The 14,238-nt window shown below is 50.8% G+C and overlaps 1 protein-coding gene across 1 annotated transcript in view; it reads right to left on the bottom strand.

Moving 5' to 3' along the window:
• The window catches only part of LOC138854038 (uncharacterized), a 744,329-nt gene that overhangs the window by 398,441 nt on the left and 331,650 nt on the right, over positions 1–14,238 (bottom strand). The gene's annotated exons all lie outside the window — the stretch shown is intronic.

Below are 14,238 nucleotides of genomic sequence, written 5' to 3'. Positions count from 1 at the left end.
TAGCAGTGGTTGTTAACATGGTGTAGGGCACGGCAAGCACCAGTGGTGGTGTTACCAGTGTCAGGCACTTGGTGCACTTATGGTATGCACAGTGGCCACTTATGGTGGTCTTAACATGCTACCAGTGGTTACTGAACATCAAAATGGTATACAATACCGACAGGTTGGTAGGTAAGACACAGCAGCAACAGTTAAAGTAACTTTATCTCTGAACGCTCTGCTCCACAGCAGGCTCTTCCAGTCGAATACAGAAAGTATGTTATGAACAGTAGAGATGAAGACGATGCACCAGTCCATCACCCTCAGTCGTGGTAGAATTTGGAGGTTGTCAGTCCTCAGTTTGGAGAGTTCAGTTCCATAGCCAGAACCATCTGAAGAATGCTGACAGTGCGAGACTCTAAATACTGTCGGAAGGAGAGTGTGCAGTGGTAGTAGTAGTGAGAATGTAACCACTTTCGATAGGTCAGGTCCCTCCCAGATCCAACAGTTCTCACTGAAAGGGTTGTCCAGGCTGAGGACTGACAACCTCACCCCATGACTCCCAAGGGTGATGGATTGATTACATCGTCTTCACATCTCTACTGTTTTGTTTGGCTTTAGATTTGACTGAATAGTTTATCAAAGGAACAAGCTTCTGAATAAAGTGCTCTAATTATGCTTATAAGTCTTACTCTACCAACCAGAGTACATAGTGGTGGTGTTACTGAGTGTAGTAGCATACGGCATACTTTCTGTAGCTACTTCAGTGCTGCCATTTTCTAGTGAGCTTTACTAGTGGTGGCACAATGGTCGTGTTACCAGTCTTACCAGTGGTTACCAGTGGTGTTACTAGTGCTAACAGAGGTTGTTACCAGTGGTAGCACAGTGATGGTGCACTGCATGCCTGCAGGGTTACCAGTGGTGGTTTTTGGCCTAATGAGCACTGTGTGTTACTCAGTGGTCACTACTGAGGCAATGATGGCACAGTGGTTGTTACCAGTGGTGGTGTTACCAGTGGTGGAGTGACCATTGTCACCAGGAATAACAGTGATTGTACACATGGAACGACTACTGATGGGCTACTGAGTGGTGATGTTAAAGAGTAGTGGTACATCACTGGTGGTGTCACCTAGTAGCACTGCCAAGTGGTGGTAATAATTAGTAAATAGTGTTGTGCTACCTGTAACATGGGGGCATTAGTGGTGCATTGTGTAAAGACAGTGTAGGTTGCAGTAGACCAGTGGTGGAGTAACCAGTGGTGGAGTCACCAGTGGTGGAGTAACCAGTGGTGGTATCACTAGTAGTGGAGTCACCAGTGGTGGAGTCACCAGTGGTGGAGTCACCACACTGCAGACACACCAGTGTGACAATAAGCCAGGTGGTGCCCCGTCGTGGGGGTGAGTTACGGCGGGTTAATAATCTCTGGTTTAGTAATCCGACAAAACCTTTATGTGGAGAGTAAGTGAATCCCATTGCTGGTGCCACTGTGGCACCTGGTGACCTGCAGCACCACCAGGAGATGCTAGTGCCACTGTGGCACTTGGTGACCTGCAGCACCACCAGGAGATGCTAGTGCCACTGTGGCACTTGGTGACCTGCAGCACCACCAGGAGATGCTAGTGCCACTGTGGCACCTGGTGACCTGCAAAACAACCAGGAGATGCTAGTGCCACTGTGGAAACTGGTGACCTGCAGCACCACCAGGAGATGCTAGTGCCACTGTGGCACTTGGTGACCTGCAACACCACCAGGAGATGCTAGTGCCACTGTGGCACTTGGTGACCTGCAGCACCACCAGGAGATGCTAGTGCCACTGTGGCACCTGGTGACCTGCAAAACAACCAGGAGATGCTAGTGCCACTGTGGAAACTGGTGACCTGCAGCACCACCAGGAGATGCTAGTGCCACTGTGGCACTTGGTGACCTGCAGCACCACCAGGAGATGCTGGTGCCACTGTGGCACCTGGTGACCTGCAGCACAACCAGGAGATGCTAGTGCCACTGTGGCACCCACCTGGTGACCTGCAGCACCACCAGGAGATGCTAGTGCCACTGTGCCACCTGGTGACCTGCAGCACCACCTGGAGATGCTGGTGCCACTGTGGCACCTGGTGACCTGCAGCACCACCAGGAGATGCTAGTGCCACTGTGGCACCTGGTGACCTGCAGCACCACCAGGAGATGCTAGTGCCACTGTGGCACCTGGTGACCTGCAGCACCACCAGGAGATGCTAGTGCCACTGTGGCACCTGGTGACCTGCAGCACCACCAGGAGATGCTAGTGCCACTGTGACATCTGGTGACCTGCAGCACCACCAGGAGATGCTGGTGCCACTGTGGCTCCTGGTGACCTGCAGCACCACCAGGAGATGCTGGTGCCACTGTGGCTCCTGGTGACTTGCAGCACCACCAGGAGATGCTGGTGCCACTGTGGCACCTGGTGACCTGCAGCACCACCAGGAGATGCTGGTGCCACTGTGGCACCTGGTGACCTGCAGCACCACCAGGAGATGCTAGTGCCACTGTGACATCTGGTGACCTGCAGCACCACCAGGAGATGCTGGTGCCACTGTGGCTCCTGGTGACCTGCAGCACCACCAGGAGATGCTGGTGCCACTGTGGCTCCTGGTGACTTGCAGCACCACCAGGAGATGCTGGTGCCACTGTGGCACCTGGTGACCTGCAGCACCACCAGGAGATGCTAGTGCCACTGTGGCACCTGGTGACCTGCAGCACCACCAGGAGATGCTAGTGCCACTGTGGCACCTGGTGACCTGCAGCACCACCAGGAGATGCTAGTGCCACTATGGCACCTGGTGACCTGCAGCACCACCAGGAGATGCTAGTGCCACTGTGGCACCTGGTGACCTGCAGCACCACCTGGAGATGCTGGTGCCACTGTGGCTCCTGGTGACTTGCAGCACCACCAGGAGATGCTGGTGCCACTGTGGCACCTGGTGACCTGCAGCACCACCAGGAGATGCTGGTGCCACTGTGGCACCTGGTGACCTGCAGCACCACCAGGAGATGCTAGTGACACTGTGGCACTTGGTGACCTGCAGCACCACCAGGAGATGCTAGTGCCACTGTGGCACCTGGTGACCTGCAGCACAACCAGGAGATGCTAGTGCCACTGTGGCACCTGGTGACCTGCAGCACCACCAGGAGATGCTAGTGCCACTGTGGCACTTGGTGACCTGCAGCACCACCAGGAGATGCTGGTGCCACTGTGGCACCTGGTGACCTGCAGCACAACCAGGAGATGCTAGTGCCACTGTGGCACCTGGTGACCTGCAGCACCACCAGGAGATGCTAGTGCCACTGTGCCACCTGGTGACCTGCAGCACCACCTGGAGATGCTGGTGCCACTGTGGCACCTGGTGACCTGCAGCACCCCAGGAGATGCTAGTGCCACTGTGGCACCTGGTGACCTGCAGCACCACCAGGAGATGCTAGTGCCACTGTGGCACCTGGTGACCTGCAGCACCACCAGGAGATGCTAGTGCCACTGTGGCACCTGGTGACCTGCAGCACCACCAGGAGATGCTAGTGCCACTGTGACATCTGGTGACCTGCAGCACCACCAGGAGATGCTGGTGCCACTGTGGCTCCCGGTGACCTGCAGCACCACCAGGAGATGCTGGTGCCACTGTGGCTCCCGGTGACCTGCAGCACCACCAGGAGATGCTGGTGCCACTGTGGCTCCTGGTGACCTGCAGCACCACCAGGAGATGCTGGTGCCACTGTGGCACCTGGTGACCTGCAGCACAACCAGGAGATGCTGGTGCCACTGTGGCACCTGGTGACCTGCAGCACCACCAGGAGATGCTAGTGCCACTGTGGCACCTGGTGACCTGCAGCACCACCAGGAGATGCTAGTGCCACTATGGCACCTGGTGACCTGCAGCACCACCAGGAGATGCTAGTGCCACTGTGGCACCTGGTGACCTGCAGCACCACCAGGAGATGCTGGTGCCACTGTGGCTCCTGGTGACCTGCAGCACCACCAGGAGATGCTGGTGCCACTGTGGCTCCTGGTGACCTGCAGCACCACCAGGAGATGCTGGTGCCACTGTGGCTCCTGGTGACCTGCAGCACCACCAGGAGATGCTGGTGCCACTGTGGCACCTGGTGACCTGCAGCACCACCAGGAGATGCTGGTGCCACTGTGGCACCTGGTGACTTGCAGCACCACCTGGAGATGCTGGTGCCACTGTGGCACATGGTGACCTGCAGCACCACCAGGAGATGCTGGTGCCACTGTGGCACCTGGTGACCTGCAGCACTAACAGGAGATGCTGGTGCCACTGTAGCACCTGGTGACCTGCAGCACCAAAAGATGTTAGTGCCACTGTGGCACCTGGTGACCTGCAGCACCACCAGGAGATGCTGGTGCCACTGTGGCTCCTGGTGACCTGCAGCACCAACAGGAGATGCTGGTGCCACTGTGGCACCTGGTGACCTGCAGCACCACCAGGAGATGCTGGTGCCACTGTGGCACCTGGTGACTTGCAGCACCACCTGGAGATGCTGGTGCCACTGTGGCACCTGGTGACCTGCAGCACCACCAGGAGATGCTGGTGCCACTGTGGCACCTGGTGACCTGCAGCACTAACAGGAGATGCTGGTGCCACTGTAGCACCTGGTGACCTGCAGCACCACCAGATGTTAGTGCCACTGTGGCACCTGGTGACCTGCAGCACCACCAGAAGATGCTGGTGCCACTGTGGCACCTGGTGACCTGCAGCACCACCAGGAGATGCTGGTGCCACTATAGCACCTGGTGACCTGCAGCACCACCAGGAGATGCTAGTGCCACTGTGACTCCTGGTGACCTTCAGCACCACCAGGAGATGCTGGTGCCACTGTGGCACCTGGTGACCTGCAGCACCACCAGCAGATGCTGGTGCCACTGTGGCACCCCCTGACCTGCACCCTCACCAGGAGATTCTGGTGCCGCTGTGGCACCTGGTGACCTGCAGCATCACCAGGACATGCTGGTGCGGCTGTGGCACCTGGTGATCTGCAGAACCACCAGGAGATGCTGGTGCCACTGTGGCACCTGGTGACCTGCAGCACCACCAGGAGATGCTGGTGCCACTGTGGCACCTGGTGACTTGCAGCACCACCTGGAGATGCTGGTGCCACTGTGGCACCTGGTGACCTGCAGCACCACCAGGAGATGCTGGTGCCACTGTGGCACCTGGTGACCTGCAGCACTAACAGGAGATGCTGGTGCCACTGTAGCACCTGGTGACCTGCAGCACCACCAGATGTTAGTGCCACTGTGGCACCTGGTGACCTGCAGCACCACCAGGAGATGCTGGTGCCACTGTGGCTCCTGGTGACCTGCAGCACCACCAGGAGATGCTGGTGCCACTGTGGCACCTGGTGACCTGCAGCACCACCAGGAGATGCTGGTGCCACTGTGGCTCCTGGTGACCTGCAGCACCACCAGGAGATGCTGGTGCCACTGTGGCACCTGGTGACCTGCAGCACCACCAGGAGATGCTGGTGCCACTGTGGCACCTGGTGACTTGCAGCACCACCTGGAGATGCTGGTGCCACTGTGGCACCTGGTGACCTGCAGCACCACCAGGAGATGCTGGTGCCACTGTGGCACCTGGTGACCTGCAGCACTAACAGGAGATGCTGGTGCCACTGTAGCACCTGGTGACCTGCAGCACCACCAGATGTTAGTGCCACTGTGGCACCTGGTGACCTGCAGCACCACCAGAAGATGCTGGTGCCACTGTGGCACCTGGTGACCTGCAGCACCACCAGGAGATGCTGGTGCCACTATAGCACCTGGTGACCTGCAGCACCACCAGGAGATGCTAGTGCCACTGTGACTCCTGGTGACCTTCAGCACCACCAGGAGATGCTGGTGCCACTGTGGCACCTGGTGACCTGCAGCACCACCAGCAGATGCTGGTGCCACTGTGGCACCCCCTGACCTGCACCCTCACCAGGAGATTCTGGTGCCGCTGTGGCACCTGGTGACCTGCAGCATCACCAGGACATGCTGGTGCGGCTGTGGCACCTGGTGATCTGCAGAACCACCAGGAGATGCTGGTGCCACTGTGGCACCTGGTGACCTGCAGCACCACCGGGAGATGCTGGTGCCACTGTGGCACCTGGTGACTTGCAGCACCACCTGGAGATGCTGGTGCCACTGTGGCACCTGGTGACCTGCAGCACCACCAGGAGATGCTGGTGCCACTGTGGCACCTGGTGACCTGCAGCACTAACAGGAGATGCTGGTGCCACTGTAGCACCTGGTGACCTGCAGCACCACCAGATGTTAGTGCCACTGTGGCACCTGGTGACCTGCAGCACCACCAGGAGATGCTGGTGCCACTGTGGCTCCTGGTGACCTGCAGCACCACCAGGAGATGCTGGTGCCACTGTGGCACCTGGTGACCTGCAGCACCACCAGGAGATGCTGGTGCCACTGTGGCACCTGGTGACTTGCAGCACCACCTGGAGATGCTGGTGCCACTGTGGCACCTGGTGACCTGCAGCACCACCAGGAGATGCTGGTGCCACTGTGGCACCTGGTGACCTGCAGCACTAACAGGAGATGCTGGTGCCACTGTAGCACCTGGTGACCTGCAGCACCACCAGATGTTAGTGCCACTGTGGCACCTGGTGACCTGCAGCACCACCAGAAGATGCTGGTGCCACTGTGGCACCTGGTGACCTGCAGCACCACCAGGAGATGCTGGTGCCACTATAGCACCTGGTGACCTGCAGCACCACCAGGAGATGCTAGTGCCACTGTGGCTCCTGGTGACCTTCAGCACCACCAGGAGATGCTGGTGCCACTGTGGCACCTGGTGATCTGCAGCACCACCAGCAGATGCTGGTGCCACTGTGGCACCCCCTGACCTGCACCCTCACCAGGAGATTCTGGTGCCGCTGTGGCACCTGGTGACCTGCAGCATCACCAGAACATGCTGGTGCGGCTGTGGCACCTGGTGATCTGCAGCACCACCAGGAGATGCAAGTGCCACTGTGGCACCTGGTGACCCGCCAGGTGACGCCACGACTCACTCACGAATAATTCTCTGTATAAAATTATCGGACACACTGGATTGTTTTAAAAAATAAGCCCGGTAAGAGTGGACAGAATACACACACAACCTACACGCAGGAAACTCAGACTTATAACAATGTTTTGGTCAGACCTGGAGCATTAGCAAGTCTGTGTGACCTGTTAATGTGGTCTAAGCTGGACGTAAACATTGTTATAAGGTTGGGTCTGCTAAGTGACGGTTACTTGTGTATTGTTCCAGCCTCGGTATTGTGACCTTGTCTATTGTTCTTCAGTCAAAACTGTTTCTGAATGCTACCGGAAAACACTCGCTAAGAACTCTCCGTTGACGCAAAAGCATTGTGAAGTGCAAAGTCGAGAAAGTACGTTTACCAGCACTGCCTTGGACTGTGCTGGGACACTGCCTAGGACTGTGCTGGGACACTGCCTAGGACTGTGCTGGGACACTGCCTAGGACTGTGCTGGGACACTGCCTGGGACTGTGCTGGGACACTGCGTAGGACTGTGGTGGGACACTGCCTAGGACTATGCTGAGCCACTGCCTAGGACTATGCTGAGCCACTGCCTAGGACTGTGCTGGGACACTGCCTAGGACTGTGCTGAGCCACTGCCTAGGACTGTGCTGGGACACTGCCTGGGACTGTGCTGGGACTGCGTAGGACTGTGCTGGGACACTGCCTAGGACTGTGCTGGGACACTGCCTAGGACTGTGCTGGGACACTGCCTAGGACTGTGCTGGGACACTGCCTAGGACTGTGCTGGGACACTGCCTAGGACTGTGCTGGGACACTGCCTAGGACTATGCTGAGCCACTGCCTAGGACTATGCTGAGCCACTGCCTAGGACTATGCTGAGCCACTGCCTAGGACTATGCTGAGCCACTGCCTAGGACTATGCTGAGCCACTGCCTAGGACTATGCTGAGCCACTGCCTAGGACTATGCTGAGCCACTGCCTAGGACTATGCTGAGCCACTGCCTAGGACTATGCTGAGCCACTGCCTAGTTCCCATGATGCTGCAGTGTCTGACAGTTGTGATGAATGGTTTGAAAAACCGACAAGTTGAACATTGAGACACTTATGCAACATATCGGAATCTTTATTCAGGAAACGTTTCGCCACACAGTGTCTTCATCAGTCCAATACAATGCAGGTGTAAGAAGAGGACTGATGAAGCCACTGTGTGGCTGAACGTTTCCTGAATAAAGTTTCCCATATGTTGCATAAATGTCTCAATGTTCATCTTGTCGGTTTTCTAAACCAATCATCACACCTGGAGGGTTAGCGACCCAGGATAACCCAAGAAAGTCAGTGCGTCATCCAGGACTGTCTGTCTTATTTCCATTGTGGTCCTCAATCCTGTCTCCCAGGATGCCACCCACTCCAGTCCACTAACACCCAGGTACCTACTTGCTGCTAGATGAACAAGACACCCATTCATCACAACTGTCAGACACGGCAGCATCATGGGATCTTGTTACAAAGAATTCTTCAACACTTGTCCAACCTTAGGACGAAGACCTACTTCGACTAGTGGATGGTACCACTATGACCCCGCCTCCATCTGCTTCACGTCAACTCACTACAGTATATAAGCCACGTCTACGGCCCTATGCTGTACATTCTACAAGATTGATGGACTGAACACATCGACTCCAGGCTGAGGGACTGATTACCTCATACTCCTCCTCTCCTTACGCCTTCCTCTTTGTATTGGACTGATGAAGCCACTGTGTGGCGAAACGTTTCCTGAATAAAGATTCCTATATGCTGCATAAGTGTCTCAATCTTCAACTTGTCGGTTTTTCAAACCATTCATCACAACTGTCAGACACTGCAGCATCATGGGATCTTGTTACAAAGAATTCTTCAACACTTGTCCAACCTTAGGACGAAGACCTACTTCGACTAGTGGATGGTACCACTATGACCCCGCCTCCATCTGCTTCACCTCACCTCACTACAGTATATAAGCCACGTCTACGGCCCTATGTTGTACATTCTACAAGATTGATGGACTGAACACAGCGACTCCAAGCTGAGGGACTGATTACCTCAAACTCCTACTCTCCTTACACCTTCTGCTTTGTATTGGACTGATGAAGCCACTGTGTGGCGAAACGTTTCCTGAATAAAGATTCCGATATGTTGCATAAATGTCTCAATCGAAATGAAACTTATTCTTATTATAGAGTATTATAGTTAACCTTTATTATCGTCAACTCTATAATGACCCCAACTGTGTGGTCTGATACATGTAACTGTGTGGTCTGATACATGTAACTGTGTGGTCTGATACATGTAACTGTGTGGTCTGATACATGTAACTGTGTGGTCTGATACATGTAACTGTGTGGTCTGATACATGTAACTGTGTGGTCTGATACATGCAACTGTGTGGTCTGATACATGCAACTGTGTGGTCTGATACATGTAACTGTGTGGTCTGATACATGTAACTGTGTGGTCTGATACATGTAACTGTGTGGTCTGATACATGCAACTGTGTGGTCTGATACATGTAACTGTGTGGTCTGATACATGTAACTGTGTGGTCTGATACATGTAACTGTGTGGTCTGATACATGTAACTGTGTGGTCTGATACATATAACTGTGTGGTCTGATACATATAACTGTGTGGTCTGATACATATAACTGTGTGGTCTGATACATGTAACTGTGTGGTCTGATACATATAACTGTGTGGTCTGATACATGTAACTGTGTGGTCTGATACATGTAACTGTGTGGTCTGATACATGTAACTGTGTGGTCTGATACATGTAACTGTGTGGTCTGATACATGTAACTGTGTAGTCTGATACATGTAACTGTGTGGTCTGATACATGTAACTGTGTGGTCTGATACATATAACTGTGTGGTCTGATACATGTAACTGTGTGGTCTGATACATGTAACTGTGTAGTCTGATACATGTAACTGTGTGGTCTGATACATGTAACTGTGTGGTCTGATACATGTAACTGTGTGGTCTGATACATGCAACTGTGTGGTCTGATACATGCAACTGTGTGGTCTGATACATGTAACTGTGTGGTCTGATACATATAACTGTGTGGTCTGATACATGCAACTGTGTGGTCTGATACATGCAACTGTGTGGTCTGATACATGCAACTGTGTGGTCTGATACATGTAACTGTGTGGTCTGATACATATAACTGTGTGGTCTGATACATGCAACTGTGTGGTCTGATACATGCAACTGTGTGGTCTGATACATGCAACTGTGTGGTCTGATACATGCAACTGTGTGGTCTGATACATGCAACTGTGTGGTCTGATACATGCAACTGTGTGGTCTGATACATGCAACTGTGTGGTCTGATACATGCAACTGTGTGGTCTGATACATGCAACTGTGTGGTCTGATACATGCAACTGTGTGGTCTGATACATGTAACTGTGTGGTCTGATACATGCAACTGTGTGGTCTGATACATGCAACTGTGTGGTCTGATACATGCAACTGTGTGGTCTGATACATATAACTGTGTGGTCTGATACATGTAACTGTGTTGTCTGATACATGTAACTGTGTGGTCTGATACATGCAACTGTGTGGTCTGATACATGTAACTGTGTGGTCTGATACATACAACTGTGTGGTCTGATACATATAACTGTGTGGTCTGATACATATAACTGTGTGGTCTGATACATATAACTGTGTGGTCTGATACATATAACTGTGTGGTCTGATACATATAACTGTGTGGTCTGATACATGTAACTGTGTGGTCTGATACATATAACTGTGTGGTCTGATACATGTAACTGTGTGGTCTGATACATGTAACTGTGTGGTCTGATACATATAACTGTGAGGTCTGAAACATGTAACTGTGTGGTCTGATACATATAACTGTGTGGTCTGAAACATGTAACTGTGTGGTCTGATACATATAACTGTGTGGTCTGATACATATAACTGTGTGGTCTGATACATATAACTGTGTGGTCTGATACATGTAAATGTGTGGTCTGATACATATAACTGTGTGGTCTGATACATGTAACTGTGTGGTCTGATACATGTAACTGTGTGGTCTGATACATATAACTGTGTGGTCTGATACATGTAACTGTGTGGTCTGATACATATAACTGTGTGGTCTGATACATGTAACTGTGTGGTCTGATACATGTAACTGTGTGGTCTGATACATATAACTGTGTGGTCTGATACATGTAACTGTGTGGTCTGACACATATAACTGTGTGGTCTGATACATGTAACTGTGTGGTCTGATACATGTAACTGTGTGGTCTGATACATATAACTGTGTGGTCTGATACATGTAACTGTGTGGTCTGATACATGTAACTGTGTGGTCTGATACATGTAACTGTGTGGTCTGATACATGTAACTGTGTGGTCTGATACATGTAACTGTGTGGTCTGATACATGTAACTGTGTGGTCTGATACATATAACTGTGTGGTCTGATACATATAACTGTGTGGTCTGATACATATAACTGTGTGGTCTGATACATGCAACTGTGTGGTCTGATACATGCAACTGTGTGGTCTGATACATGTAACTGTGTGGTCTGATACATATAACTGTGTGGTCTGATATATGTAACTGTGTTGTCTGATACATGTAACTGTGTGGTCTGATACATGCAACTGTGTGGTCTGATACATGCAACTGTGTGGTCTGATACATGTAACTGTGTGGTCTGATACATGCAACTGTGTGGTCTGATACATGTAACTGTGTGGTCTGATACATGTAACTGTGTGGTCTGATACATGCAACTGTGTGGTCTGATACATGCAACTGTGTGGTCTGATACATGTAACTGTGTGGTCTGATACATGCAACTGTGTGGTCTGATACATGCAACTGTGTGGTCTGATACATGCAACTGTGTGGTCTGATACATGTAACTGTGTGGTCTGATACATGTAACTGTGTGGTCTGATACATATAACTGTGTGGTCTGATACATGTAACTGTGTGGTCTGATACATATAACTGTGTGGTCTGATACATGTAACTGTGTGGTCTGATACATATAACTGTGTGGTCTGATACATGTAACTGTGTGGTCTGATACATGCAACTGTGTGGTCTGATACATGCAACTGTGTGGTCTGATACATGTAACTGTGTGGTCTGATACATGTAACTGTGTGGTCTGATACATGCAACTGTGTGGTCTGATACATGCAACTGTGTGGTCTGATACATGTAACTGTGTGGTCTGATACATGCAACTGTGTGGTCTGATACATGTAACTGTGTGGTCTGATACATGTAACTGTGTGGTCTGATGCATGCAACTGTGTGGTCTGATACATGCAACTGTGTGGTCTGATACATGTAACTGTGTGGTCTGATACATGCAACTGTGTGGTCTGATACATGCAACTGAGTGGTCTGATACATGCAACTGTGTGGTCTGATACATGTAACTGTGTGGTCTGATACATGTAACTGTGTGGTCTGATACATGCAACTGTGTGGTCTGATACATGTAACTGTGTGGTCTGATACATGCAACTGTGTGGTCTGATACATGCAACTGTGTGGTCTGATACATGCAACTGTGTGGTCTGATACATGTAACTGTGTGGTCTGATACATGTAACTGTGTGGTCTGATACATGTAACTGTGTGGTCTGATACATTAAATGTGTGGTCTGATACATGTAACTGTGTGGTCTGATACATATAACTGTGTGGTCTGATACGTATAACTGTGTGGTCTGATACATGTAACTGTGTGGTCTGATACATGTAACTGTGTGGTCTGATACATATAACTGTGTGGTCTGATACATATAACTGTGTGGTCTGATACATATAACTGTGTGGTCTGATACGTATAACTGTGTGGTCTGATACATGTAACTGTGTGGTCTGATACATGTAACTGTGTGGTCTGATACATATAACTGTGTGGTCTGATACATATAACTGTGTGGTCTGATACATGTAACTGTGTGGTCTGATACATATAACTGTGTGGTCTGATACATGTAACTGTGTGGTCTGATACATATAACTGTGTGGTCTGATACATGTAACTGTGTGGTCTGATACATGTAACTGTGTGGTCTGATACATGTAACTGTGTGGTCTGATACATATAACTGTGTGGTCTGATACATATAACTGTGTGGTCTGATACATGTAACTGTGTGGTCTGATACATATATCTGTGTGGTCTGATACATGTAACTGTGTGGTCTGATACATATAACTGTGTGGTCTGATACATGTAACTGTGTGGTCTGATACATGTAACTGTGTGGTCTGATACATATAACTGTGTGGTCTGATACATGTAACTGTGTGGTCTGATACATGCAACTGTGTGGTCTGATACATGTAACTGTGTTGTCTGATACAAGTAACTGTGTGGTCTGATACATGCAACTGTGTGGTCTGATACATGCAACTGTGTGGTCTGATACATGCAACTGTGTGGTCTGATACAAGTAACTGTGTGGTCTGATACATGCAACTGTGTGGTCTGATATATGCAACTGTGTGGTCTGATACAAGTAACTGTGTGGTCTGATACATGCAACTGTGTGGTCTGATACATGCAACTGTGTGGTCTGATACAAGTAACTGTGTGGTCTGATACATATAACTGTGTGGTCTGATACATGTAACTGTGTGGTCTGATACATATAACTGTGTGGTCTGATACATGTAACTGTGTGGTCTGATACATGCAACTGTGTGGTCTGATACATGCAACTGTGTGGTCTGATACATGTAAGTGTGTGGTCTGATACATGTAACTGTGTGGTCTGATACATGCAACTGTGTGGTCTGATACATGCAACTGTGTGGTCTGATACATGTAACTGTGTGGTCTGATACATGCAACTGTGTGGTCTGATACATGCAACTGTGTGGTCTGATACATGCAACTGTGTGGTCTGATACATGTAACTGTGTGGTCTGATACATGTAACTGTGTGGTCTGATACATGCAACTGTGTGGTCTGATACATGTAACTGTGTGGTCTGATACATGCAACTGTGTGGTCTGATACATGCAACTGTGTGGTCTGATACATGCAACTGTGTGGTCTGATACATGTAACTGTGTGGTCTGATACATATAACTGTGTGGTCTGATACATATAACTGTGTGGTCTGATACATGTAACTGTGTGGTCTGATTCATGTAACTGTGTGGTCTGATA

The sequence above is a fragment of the Cherax quadricarinatus genome, chromosome 4 (genome assembly GCF_038502225.1).
Source record: "Cherax quadricarinatus isolate ZL_2023a chromosome 4, ASM3850222v1, whole genome shotgun sequence".
Lineage (NCBI taxonomy): Eukaryota > Metazoa > Arthropoda > Malacostraca > Decapoda > Parastacidae > Cherax > Cherax quadricarinatus.
The sequence above is the reverse complement of the archived record's forward strand: the minus strand, read 5'-3'. Positions and strand labels throughout refer to the sequence as shown.